The following is a 13,939-nucleotide window of genomic DNA, read 5'->3' as shown; positions in this document are numbered from 1 at the left end:
AGTCTCCTGGGATATCCAGATGTTTCACCAGTCTGGACTTCCATTTGTGCCTATCCCCCAAAAGAAAATAGTCTTAAAAATGTCTACGAAGACTTTTTCAGTTCAAATGTCCAAGACAGGAAGTGGAAGGAGAACCTGGGAGTTTCTACTCCACAACTAATCCCACATTGTTGTTGTTGTTGTTCAGTCATTCAGTCGTGTCTGACTCTTCGTGACCCCATGGACCATAGCACGCCAGGCCTTCCTGTCCTCCGCTCTCTCCCGGAGTGTGCTCAAGTCCATATTCATTGCATCGGTGATGCTATCTAGCCATCTCATCCTCTGCCGTCCCCTTCTCCTTTTGCCTTCAGTCTTTCCCAGCATCAGGGTCTTTTCCAGAGAGTTTTCTCTTCGCATTAGGTGGCCAAAATATTTGAGCTTCAGCTTCAGTCTCTGTCCTTCCAATGAGCACTCAGGGTTGATTTCCTTTAGGATTGACTGATTTGACCTCCTTGCAGTCCAGGGGACTCATAAGAGTCTTCTCCAGTACCAAATCCCACATTATAACCATCCCTAAAGCAAAAAAGTTTCTCTCTTTCTTGGATATACATCAGAAATCACTAGCTATAGTCTAGTGGCGTGGGAGGGGGGGGGGACTCTTCAGTGTAGCACTTGTGTATTTGTTTCCCATTTTAACTAGAAGTGTCCAGGGCTGCTGTTTCCTAACTTGTAACATTAGTACTAAGTACTACATTCTAAGTACTTCTAACATTAGACACATGGGTGCAATCCCATTTTACCCACTACACAGCCCTGTAGTAGAACCAGGCTCACAGGGGGCGTGTTTCCACAAGCGATTTACTCCAAGCTGTCTGCATGGGGAGATCATTGGGGATATATGACGTCATAGCCATCCAGCAGCTGCCCTAGAGTTTATTTGCAGGAAAACAGTTCTTCTGATACCGGTTATTATAGTCCATCTTTTCCTCTTTACTTTGGCTCGGTTACGGTCCTGTGGGGGGGGGTTCCATCAGCCACACTTGCATCAGTATCATAGTCCTGCCCATGGGGGTGTGTCACTCACCTGCCCATGACCTCACAGACCCAACCCTTTCCCTCCTTGTTGTCTGGACATTTCACTACCATTTTGGAGCAGGATGCCAAGGGACCAACTTTTTAAAAACTTTGAAAATAAGCTCTAGATCACTGGTGCGTATAAGCATGCTATCGTGGGCAAGCAAGTACTCCCACTACAGCCTGAAATCAGGTTTATCTCAGGTTGCTTCCCCAGAACTACATGTGGGGAGGATCCAGGGCTAATATTCCTTTGTGTCCTGTGGAGCCGGAAACAATGCTGCAAGCATCATAGTCCAGTTTTTGTATTACACACTAAGGTGCTATCTCATTATAACACTACTGCGCAGTTCTTCCATCAATACGCATACCCTCTATGTCAGTATCTCGCTATCACTCTATCACTCAATCACGCAATAGCACTAACACGCACTTTGGCTATTGCGCAATAGCACAAACACGTGATAGTGCACTTTTGGGAACAAGCCTCATTGACCACAACTGGACTTAGCAGGTACCCCTGAACTAATGTGCTTTCATGACTTTGTGTTATCACATGATAGCACATTAGTTCAGGGGTGCTTGCTAACTCGTGTTGTAGTCAACGAGGCTTGTTCCCAAAAGTGCACTATCACACGTTTGCGCTATCGCGCATTTATTCAAGGGCGCCTGCTAATGCAGAAGCCTAGTACTTGCAGTGAAAGGGGGAAAAATGGGCAGAATCAGGCATAGGTCCGGGAAGCCTACTCAGAACTATCTCCCATTGTGGTCAATGAAGCTTGTTCCTGGGATTGCCATTAAGGGGAATAGAGCCTGGAGCGGGGAGCCTGTCTTATTGGTTGAGCAGCCCCCTGCTAGTCGGATGACCTTCACTTCCAATCCCCACCCCCCAACCCGGAAGTATGTTCCTGTCAGCAACTTATAATGGTGCAGTGCAGTCCTTTGTGGAGCCTTGCATGGAGCCATGCCAATTCCATGAAAAATCCAGTATTCCTTCATTTGCTTCACCCTTCCGTTGTCATGGAAACATGGCTAAGGATGCATGGCCAAGGATTTCTTCGCTGACATCATCTGCCACCCACCCCCTCAGGATTCCCCGTTCCCTCTGAGTTTAGCTCCAACCCTTAGAATAGCTGGGGAGAAATGCATTTTCCCAGCAGCAATATATCGTTCCCTGTTGTAATGCAAAGTAGCGGGAGGTGGGCTCGAATGGGCCATTAAGACCCACCAGCTTTACAAAAAACCTGCTGCTGGTGGAAAGGGAAACTGCTAGAACTGGTTTGTTGTTATGGATCCACACAGCTACCTGCAATGTTGGACTCTCCTTGGGGGCGTGGCTACAGGGACTGTCATGATGAGACCCTGCACTTCAGAGTTTACCACCTACAACCCTGGCCCACCACAGCAGAGAGTATAAGCAGCAGCCTTCATAATTGCTACCCACGGCACATTTGCTCGATCATTTGCCCTAACCAAAATCTAGGCTCACTTGCCAACGTGAGTGGTGACCTCTTGTTGCACTTTTGCAAATTAAGAGTGCACAGAAGCAATTTTGCATTCAGGGAAAGTAATCTGACTGTCAGTGTCTGGCAGCTTATTTTCGAAACAGAATTAAGAAAGAGACCTTTGGCAAACTGTAGTTTCCTAAAGCGGTGGTGGCAGTGGGTTCACAGAACTGTGAAGGTCAGGCATTCCTATGCATACTTACCTGGGAGTAAGCCCCATTGAACACAGAGGGGCTTACTTCTAAGTAAATATGCATAGGATTCCACTGCAAGAAAAATATGTGCTCCTGAAGAATAATCTGAATTGAAAGAGGGAATGGAATAAAGTGAAACACATTAAGGGCATAATTCTATGTGTGTTTAGACTGAAAAAAGTCCCACAACTCCCAGCATTCCACAGCCAGCCATGCTAGCTGGGGAATGCTGGGGGTTGTAAGACTTTAAACATGCATAGGATTGTGCCCTAAATTGACTTCTGAATAAAAGAACATCTCACATACAGGCATCTAGTAGATATGACCTCCTGGGTACTTCCAGACAAGGCTTTTTCATGCAATTGCCCAGCCTCATTGACAGAATTTGGTGGAGTATCCAAACGTTGCCAGTGTTTTCCATTTTCCCCACTACTTCATCCATTGTTTTTCTTTCCACAGAAAATCCGTTAAGAAGAAAAACATGAAATACCTTGCATAATGCCTTTTGTTTGAAAGTGCTAGGAGCCTTCCATCTTGAAGCACCCTAAATGTCTGTTCACAAGCACTCTGTACATGCAACAGCCTGCTGCTTCAGAGCATGTACAAAGTGCTGGGCTTTCAGCAGGGACTGAGACAGCCTTACCCAGTTCACTGTGGAGGTCATGTGGTGCAGATATCAGTGCTGCTGATGGAAAGTTCTCCAAACAACTCAGAAATAAAATTACAAACTAGAACTAGGAGGAACTGTCTGTCCAAAAGCACCCCCTGGGCCTGTTCACACATCACACTAACCTATGGTGAGTGATAAGCTATGCAGAGTAGGATGTTTTACAAACATCCTTCTGTGCTCCCATCAGATGATCAGGTAAACAAGCAACTCAGCATGGTTTATTTTTCCCCCCTCACCTTTCCTCCCTCTGTAGTCCTCCTGCCCAGCCAGCCAGGAATCCCAGCTTCCTTTGCAGTGGAAACTATATCCTGCCATCCCTCATGCTGGCACTATGTCAGCAGCCTATCTCTGATTAGTCTGCTTTGCACTAGGGGCATTTTCTTCTGCATCTGCTGGTTCCCTCCCCCCCTCTTCTCAACCCCGTGTCCACCCTTACCCACTGCCCCATTTGCTTCCCTTCCAAATCCTACCCCCTCTTCTCCAGTTCTTAATCCTTACCCACCACCCCAATTTCCAAGCCTTTGATGCCCCCCCCCCAGCAAAACAGCAACACAGGATAAAAAGATAAATTTTGTTGGCAATACAACGTGCTTTATTTGGCTTATTTGACAAAGTGCTGGCAGCAGTGCAATCAGTTGCGAGGCAGATCTTGGGAACAGAGACGGCTCAAGAGAAGCAGAGCAGCAGCAGCGTTTTTACCACTCTTGCCAAGTAGCTCTGTAGGCAATCTCCATAACCCACACTGGTGCAACAGATGACATGCTAACCTCCCGCAGGTAAAACAACTCCTACCACAGACCCCAGGCAACCTCCCAGCTCACACGCCCTTAAGGCCAGCCCTGGCCACATTCCAGTGGCGGACAGGACCACAGGCAAAACGATGGAGCCAAAATACAAGAAATACTAGCCTATTTTAGCTTAAAGCTCTGACTGCCAGTAACAAAGCCTGAGCCGAGGCATTTCAACCCTTTAGAATGGGGAACAAAAGCTGGGAAATCACAACACAATTGGGGGAAAGGGGTGTGGCCATCTGGGGGACCCCGAAGGGCCAGATTGGGACCCCAGGAGGGCCAGATTTGGCCCCCTGGCCTGAGGTTCTGCACTTCTGTTCTAAATTAATGCGTTTAGACCAGGGGTGGGAAACTTCCAGCCTTCCAGGTGTTGTTGAACTGCAACCCAATCATCCCTAGCCCCTATAGCCAATGGTGAGGGAAGATGGGAGTTGTAGTCCAACAACATCTGGAGGGCCACAAGTTGCTCACCCCTGGCTTAGACTGAGATGCTGGGCTGTAATCCACACACATTGATTCCTGAGCAGTTCCCCGGATCTCTGGCAGAAGCCTACTCCAGCCCTATCCCAGAATCAAGTTTATCGTAGAAGATGAGAATACAAGGTATGGTTGCCATGCTGCAATTGGAGACTCACCACTGACCTTTTAAATTCCTTAGGGCGCAATCCTATGCATGTTTAAACAGAAAAAAAAAGTCCTACAACTCCCAGCATGTCATGCTGGCTGGGGCATGCTGGGAGTTGTAGGACTTTTTTTCCATCTTAACATGCATAGGATTGTGCTTTTAATGAAGTGGATGATTCAGCAACCTACTGCTTCTCCCACCTGTTTTCCCCATTGGTTGTGTCATCTGCTCCTCTCCTGTCTTCTGGTGTTCCACACCTGGAGATATGTTTACTACATACTTGAAGAGGATGAACTATGAACTATGGCATGGGGGTAGCCACTACTGCAGAGTCTCCAAGCAACTGATCTAATATAAAAGTAAAAGTGTCATCCTCCAGTTTGTGAACCTGCGACCCTGGTACAGGGTTATGTGTGGATGCAATTTGTGTTAATCACTAGTATTTCAAGGACAACCTACACCCATATGAACTTTGCCATACTTTAAGATAATCTTTGGAGGCCCTACCTACTAATCCATCACTAGTATCAGTAAGGTTGACGGATGCTAAACAAAGGGCCTTCTCAGTGGTGGCTCCTACCTTATGAAATTCCAACCCAAGACAGATATGGCTGGCTTCCTCTGTAGGTGCTTTAAATAGGGCTTTAGAAACATATCTGTACTCTCTGGCTTGAAATTGCGCTTTATTTTAACTTGCCTCTTTTAAAACTGCTCACATTCTTAAGGTGCTTTTATAACTTGATATTGAATTTTACTGTTTTATATTCTAAGCGACCTTGGGAAGACCACAGTCTTGCAGCAAAAAATTCTATGAAATAAAATAAATAAGGGCGCAACCCTATGCAGGTTTAGAGAGAGAAAAAGTCCTACAACTCCCAGCATTCCTCAGCCAGCCATGCTGGCACGGGAATGCTGGGAGTTGTAGGACTTCTCTGTGTTTAAACATGCATAGGATTGCACCCTAAACATAGTAGGGTAATGCTATCTAGCACAGTGAGGTACATTGCCTGCTGCAAAGCAAACACTCCTTCCTGGAAGGGAAACCAGCTTTTGCATTTGTTACAAAATGGTTATGCTTTTAACTGAGAATCTCTGGTGGCTGCTTTCAAATGCTTAGTACCAGAGAAAAGCATGCTAGTTTTAATTAACACTTCAATTAAAACTGACCCCTTTCTGTAACCGAGGTACTACACTGCAGACACCATGCTGGGAAAAAGAGCAACTAATATTACTGCGAAAATGCTTATTAAGTTATTTAAATGTATTGTTTCAATTTTGCATATTAGAAGCCTGACTCTTTTGTGCTGAGAGATCTGTTCATTATCAGAAGTTAATCAACGTTGCAGTTACATTAGCTTTGGAGTAATCGTGTCAAATTCCTGCTTTTATGGCATTGCCTTCCAATGGCCCCATCCTTTTCTCAGTTCAAAAGGTCTGTAGGGGAAGATACAAAGGCAAATATGCATGGCATTTTCTGCAGATACCTCAAAAATGAATGCCGTGAAAATGTATGTGTACATCAGGTGGTTGAAGCTCTTTCAGCTCAGTCAGATTCTATTTTGGAGAAGCTCTGGGCCACATTCCACTGGTGGGCGGACCTGAAGGCAAAAGGGGCAGGGCCAAAGATACCAGCATATTTTATCTTAAAGCTCCTTTTGCCAGTAACCAAGCCTTAGGAGAGGCACTGCAACCTTTTAGAATCAGGAAAAACCTGCATAAAATCCGGAAACCACCAAACAATTGGCGGTCAAAGCAAAGGGGGTGGAACCAGAGGAAGGGGGCATGGCCATCTTGGCACCCTATGTGGGCTGAATTTGGTCCCCAGGTCTAAGGTTGTGCACCCCTGGTAAACACAAAGATTATCATCTTACCCAGGTGTCGTGTCCTTTACTCTTTGTAAAGGATCAATCGGAGAGGAATGAGCACAGAAGAAAGGGATAGGCCAGCATGGTTTATTTTTTTTTCCCTTTCCTACTTCTTCCCACTGAGCAATGATGCTGAACCCTGTGTTCTTCTCCTGGTGAGAGGTCAGTGCAGAGCTCCTGGCTGGCACAGAGTCACCAACACAAGTTACCTGTTAATTGGATACACTCAGGGGACACCATCAGTTTCTGTGCTGAATGGCAGGGGAAAAGGCGAAGGGGTGGAAAGGAGGAAGAATAAGCCAGATTGGCCTGCTCTATTCTTCCCTGACTCTTTCCTCCTCATTTGTCAACCTTCTCCCACTTTCTTCCTTCCTTCACACATGGAGTCTCTATCCCAGGGCAGGGAACCTGTGGCCCTCCCAATGTTTGTTGGACTACAACTCCCACCATCCCTGTCCATTGGCCATGCTGACTGGGGCTGATGGGAGTTGGAGTCCAAGAATATCTGGAAGGCCACAGGTTCCCCAGCCTTGCTCGACCCCCTGCCATGCCCTCCACACAACTACAACTGAAACACAGCCACGAAAACATCAAGAACCTTTAACTGTTGCAAGCTCTAGTAGGAAATGGTATCACAATATAACTGGCAGATACATATCGTAGGGACAGCCAATGCTCAGAGGGTAGTAGAAATTCAATCTGTGGGTTTCATATGTGTCCACATAAAAGATTTCCACTAGCACAGCTACGCTAAGAACAAATGTGTGTTAAGCCTGTATAATGGCTAGATTTGTTGTTATATGCCTTAGTGGTATGGGAGAATTTGGGAAGCTATTCACTGTCATGCAAGAAGCTGCATTTGGTAATACTTTCCCTATATCTGGCAAGCCATAACTAGCTCCCATCCATACTTTTTTTTGTGTGGGGGGTACAAAATATAACCGAAAATTTTAAATCCTCTCTATATGAGAATTTCACATTTCAAAACAGGATTTTTTTTTCTTTTTCCTGGTTCTTCATTGCATTTTAGTGCCCTGCTAGGAAGAAGCATTTCCACAAGCAGGCAAGACCGTGATTACATTAAATACTGGAACAGAAAGCAATTTTCTCACATGTTCATTCAGACTCCTTGATCTTGTCGCTAACCGGCTCTCTAGATGAAATTGGGATTTAAAGTTTTGTCCATCTCTCATCTCATTATGTTTTCCAATTACACATCAACACTACCACTTATCTGCTGTATTACATACAGAGATCCAGTCATTACCAAGATGTGATATCCAAGTCGCACAGAAATCTACAACATAACATTGATTTGACAGGCTCTTGCTTCCACAGTAATACCATTTCTGTAGCCAAGTACAAAAGGCACACACGATATGTCTGATATGAAGAGCTTCCCTTTAAAATAATCCTGTAGGAGGACCCCAACGCTGCTATCCTATACACACTTGCCTGGAAGTAAGTTCTATTCAACTCAATTGGGCTTATTTCTGAACAGACATGTACAGAATTACTCTGTTTTTTCCAGCCTGTGGCTGGTGGCTGTTTTAGAAACAACCATGGCAACTGCTACATGTGTGCTTGAGTACATAACACATCTTCAGTAGGGAACTCAGTATTAGCACTGTCAGTCAACGTATTTATAGGGCGGAATAATGGCTGCGCAGTATTGGACTTAGTATCCCAGACTTAGTATCCCCACTTAGCCATGAAACTCATTGGGTGACTTTGGTCAGACCAATCACTCCCTGGGCCTATTCACATGCACATGTGGGGAGGGTGGTTAGGGGAACTATGGGGGGGGTAGAAGAACCACTACACGTGGGCTCATCACATGACTGGGAACCACGCAGCGCCACATCGTTCTGCTACACACACATCCCTTGGTAGTTACCGGCCAAACTTACCTAAGTGGTTAGGGCGCATCCCTACATCCTCAGCAGCGCAAAGGGACTCCCAGTGGCCACTCCATCATCCCAAATGGCTGTGCGACCATCAAAAAAAGGCAGCAGCGGCTAGAGTGTCACCCGCAGTTGTGGACGCTGTAGCTGGCGGACTCTATGGTTGCAGCCTGGAGGCCCTCCAGAGCCCATTTAAGCCACCAGGGAGCCCACCACACGTAAAGTTACGCCACCCTGGGCCCCTTAACCCTTTTGCAGGGGGTGGTTACCCGGGATGGCTTAGTAACCACATGGAACATAGTTTTCTCTCCCCACACGACATGCTAAGCCACTGTGGTTATATGACATTCCCCAACCACCATGGCTTAGCATGAAGTCTGAACAGGACCACTCACTTCTTCAAGGGGTTGCTGTGAAGATAATCAGGGCTGGCTGTACTATTAGGCAGTGTGAGGCAGTTGCCTTAAGTAGCAGATGCTAGGAAGCGTGGTGGCAAGAGATTGGAGGATAGAACAATGTGTGCCACAGAGCCTGCTCTGTGCCCAAGTTAGCCTGCTGCCCTCAAGGGCAATGGAAGATCCTGTCCTAAGGCTAGCATTAAAGTAATTTTCAGCTGCCAGTCCAGTCAGCTTCTGTGTGTGGGGTTGGGGTGGGGAGAGACGTGCGGGACGTGCCAAGGTGCCATCTTGTCCTTCCCCTCAGGCAGCAAAATGCCTTAGACCAGCTCTTAGGATAATATAGAAAGAAACCCTGAGTGCCTTGGAGGAAGGGTGTATATACATACAAAACATAAAATAAAAATGCATTACAGTCATAGATTTAAAGCACTAGCCTTGTTTCTCAAGAGCAATCTAGCCCCCAATCCTCCAGAGCAGAATTTGGGGGCATGCAGGGAGCTGGGGGAAACCATTGTGTCAATTATGTCTTTTCCGTTGGCAGACGGACTCCATTAGATTTCACCCTTACTAGTCCTATGACATTTATTAGTAATTGTTCTAATGTAGTTTGCATTTGATTGGAACTGGTTAATCTGCTTACTATATCCCTGTTTATAATGTTCCTGACAAACTCACTATATTCTTACTAATAATTCACCTAACATATTTTATATTGGTTTAGAATTGGTGAAAATTTTTACTATATACCTATTGATAATGTCCCTAACAAATGTCATATTTTATGGTTAATACTTTCAAGTTGTGCAAGTCTTTGCCTCTCTTTATCTTTCATATTTATATGTGTCCTTGATAATTTATAACATTTTAAAGATTCTGCTACCTTTAAATATTAGCTCTGCCTGATGGCTTGTACTTTAGGGCCCATTTTATTTTTCCTGTAATGTTCTATCTTCTGTACATTAAACAAACAAAAGAAACAACGCATGAATCAGCCCATAAAGAAGGCATATCGCTGAAATATCTTGTATGTATATGTAATAACAAATCAAACTATATCCTGAAATGGGTGGAGGGGAGGGATCTTAATGCAGTTGCTGTGCAGTGCCATGTGCTCAGAGGAACAAGGCTAAGCTAGCAAGTACAGAACTGTCAAATATTTACCAAGTCATCTGCTAAGTTATAGGAAGAGCACAATGTACTGGGTAATGGATACCTTCAGAATGCTCCATTCTCTGTTTCTCTTCAGCACCTGAGGTTCCAGCTAAATGAAATGTAGACAGGATTTCAAAATGTTTGAAGGGAAGCACTCATCTAGAAAATTAAGGGCAATGTTGAACAGATGGCTCGAAGGGGGTGGGGCAGGCAATGTATTTCAACATTTTTATCTTTTAAATAAACCAGAAATGAAAAAAAGAAAAGAAATCCGAGGTGCTTTGTGTCATTCTCCTTCTGAGGTATTGAAAGCTCTTCTGCACAGGAGAATGTTCCTACTAAAAAGTTACAGCAAAGCCGTCAAAAGGTAAATCTAAATAAAAGGCTAGCTTTTTCGAATGGTATGCTATAGCCCCCCCCCTCCCCCCCGGCTTTCAAAATATATATCGCATATACTATCTGCTATATGTATTATGAGCTCTCTCTCTTCCTTTTTGGAAATATGAGTTCAAAGAACACTTTTGTACAAGCTGGGGAGCAGGAAAAACATATTTCTGCTCTTTATCATCAGCATTTTGAACTGCTCCAGGACTTCTGTTACAAATGACACAAAATTGGCTCCTGAATGGCAGATTAAATCAATGTTGCTTTGAATGAGGCAGCTGATGCATAGATCACAGCCTTTCCCAGCCTGGTGCCTTCTAGATGTTTTGGATGACAACTCCCAGTATTTCTGACCATTGCTATGCTGCCTGGGGAATATGGGAGTTGTAGTCCAACATACCTGGAGGGCGCCAGGCTGGGGAAGGTTTTCCTCCGTAGTTTTCTTTCCTCAAATCCTCCTGAGAGGTGCATAATAATAGAAGATTGTTATTGCAGTACTTCATCAAACTTCATTCTCAGCTGCAATCAAGCAAGATCTGTGCTCTCAGTTTGCGTGCTCAGGCTGATTAGCTCAAATTAAACCTTGTGCCAATCAAGCAGGAAAAGGAAGGGCAAACAATTCCCTAATGCACAACATCTTTTTCAATAAATGAAGAAAAATAATAGCTGCCATAAACTTCCATGTATTCTGCTTCCTCCTTCCCACTTTCCAGTCTTGGACGCTGCTCCATTTTGACACATTGCTAGGCGCGTAGAGCAGCCGGGCTCAACCTGGAGCCCTCCAGATGCTGTTGGACTGCAACTCCTATCAACCCTAGCCATCATAGCCAATGGGGAGGGAGGATGGACGTTGCAGTCCAATATCTGGAGGAAAACAAATCCCCCACCCTTGCCCTAGGTCACTCATTGGTCATACTGTCTGGGTATGATAGGAATTGTAGTTCAGCACATCTGGGGGCTACCAGGTAGGGGAAGGCTAGAGCAGAGCCTGCCTCTTTTGGAGCGTCTAGAACATGGGGATGGATTGTATCAGACCAGTGCAAAGCCAAGCGTAATTTTTGTGTTGAAGCAAAATTGCCATTGGGGTTCTTCTGCCATTACCTGTTAGAAGTGCCAAATTCATTTTAAAGCAGGGGTGGGCAACTTGGGGCCCTTCGGATATTTTGGCCTATGACTCCCAACCGCCCTCACTGTTGGCTGTGCTGACTGGAGCTGATGGGAGCTGTAGGCCAAAACTTCTGGGGGGCCACAAGTTGCCCACCCCTGACATAAATGAAGAGGTATGGACAGCCTGCAGGAGTGAGAAGAGGGGCTAGACTACTGAAGCATGGAAGAGGAGACAGGGCCAGTGGCTTAAGAGCTACAGATGGTGTGGAAGGAAGGGTACTGCCGACTGCCCAAGAGCGCTGAAGAGGTGTGGAGAGGAGGCAAGAAAGTAGCCTCAGTAAGAAGCAGACCAAAATCTGGGGCAGAGAGAAAAGAGAGGAGGCTACCAAGGCCTGGGGAAGGGTGAGAGGTCAGCCAGTATTTTGCAGGAGTTAGGCCCACACCATGCTCCGCAGGCCTCACCTAGGAAAGGTGGATTTGTCTCCCCTTTCCTAGGCCTTTTCCCAGGGGATCAAACCAGGAGAGGGGGGGCTAATCTACCCCCTCCAACCAGTGGTGCAGCTAGTTGTGTGAACTGGGATCCAAGTTAAGTGCTGTGTATTAGACAACTGCAGTTCCTGCTATGGCAATAGTAATAAATGAACACGGAAGCCTGTGTAATGTATGCAGACTTGTTAGCGGATGCTTGTTCTTTACTTCTTACACCACCACATCCCCCTTTTCATTATCACCATTTCCTCTCACACTTCAACTGTTTCCCACGTGCTCCATTTGCCTTTCAATTCTCACCTCAATGGTAATTTCACTTCTTCTACCACACCAATTCAGGCTACCATCTTTTTTCTAGCTGAACTCCCCTGGCAGTTCAAGCCACGGGAGTTGTTCAGCTAGCATGGGAAATAGGTACAGCTTCCCACAGCATGGACAGGGAATGACCCAGAAAGCTCAGCAGGTGAAATTTTAATCTATTGGTGAGAAGGGAGATGGTTGCAGAACCACTGGATTGATAATACTGGCACCCACATGCAAATACCACTAGAGGGAGCATTCAGACTAACTTTTGGCAACATACTACTGATAGGATATATTTATTTTGGTGTGGTCAATGCATCTTGTAAGGAATTTCTCAGACTCTCCTGCAGGTTTTCATGTTAGGACGTGTTCACCATGTAGATATGGCCTACCATGTTGTAAGTCTCCATACCCCCATTCCACATTCCCAAAAGCTACTGAAAATCAAGATAGCCCGGCTTTATTCGTTATTACAATCATCATAGTGGGGAAGATCAGTTGCAACAATGAAGCTCTTCCCACCAGCCTTTTCCTAGCATAAGTAATACGTAGCATAGCCCTTGGTAAGGAGACCCTGGCACCCATCTCCTTTTGGCCTGAGCTTCACAAGGAGACTCAGCTGGATCTCAGGGAGGAACAGAGTTGGTGGTGAAATTTACCGGCTACCCAGTGCATCATTATTTACATGGTCAGGTCAGGCCTTTATTGCCTACGGCCAAAGACTTTTGCAGTATTTATGTACAAGGGTCAATTTAAATGCTGAGATGGTACTGGCCTCACAGGTATTGCACCACCTGTTTTTTAAAAGGGTGTGTGTCTCTCCATACCTCATGAAAATCATGCTTGTGTATACTTCAGAAAGGGCTTTTTTCCCCAAACCCTCCTTAAGTTTATTTTAGTTTGGCCAATGGGAGGTAAGCAAGTCAACTGTTCAACTTGCTATAAGCTTCTTGAGATCTAGCATGTGAATGATTTCCAAGCAGCAGGGTTGAGCTTTGGAAAGGAGACTCAGGCGCCCACATTTCTATGCTTTTTCCTATTCAAAGGGCTGGCACCAAGGGTGACCATTTTGGGGCACCTGCCAAGGGCCCACAGCCCAGCAGAGGGCCCACTGACAACAGCCCCCAGACCTGCTCCTCCTCTTAACCACTGCAACCTGCTTGTTCACCTGCCTCTTCAGTACAGCCCTAACAACTGCAGATGGCACAGCCTGCACGTCGATTGGCTCTCTGCCTGGCAAGCATTAGCAGTGAAGAAGAGGAGCAGCGGTAAGCAACAACAGTAGTGAGAAGGAAGACTTACTGAAAGAGAGGGGTCCAGTGAGGTCTTAAGAACGTAAGAAGAAGAGCCCTGCTGGATCAGACCAAGGGTCCATCTAGTCCAGCACTCTGTTCACACATTGGCCAATCAGCTGCCCACAGGAAACCCATAAGCAGGACATGAGCGCAACAGCACTCTCCTACTCATGTTCCGCAGCAACTGCTGTACATAGGCTCACT

The sequence above is a fragment of the Heloderma suspectum genome, chromosome 1, assembly GCF_057233095.1.
Source record: "Heloderma suspectum isolate Gila_16-S chromosome 1, 16-S_ref, whole genome shotgun sequence".
Lineage (NCBI taxonomy): Eukaryota > Metazoa > Chordata > Lepidosauria > Squamata > Helodermatidae > Heloderma > Heloderma suspectum.
The sequence above is the reverse complement of the archived record's forward strand: the minus strand, read 5'-3'. Positions refer to the sequence as shown.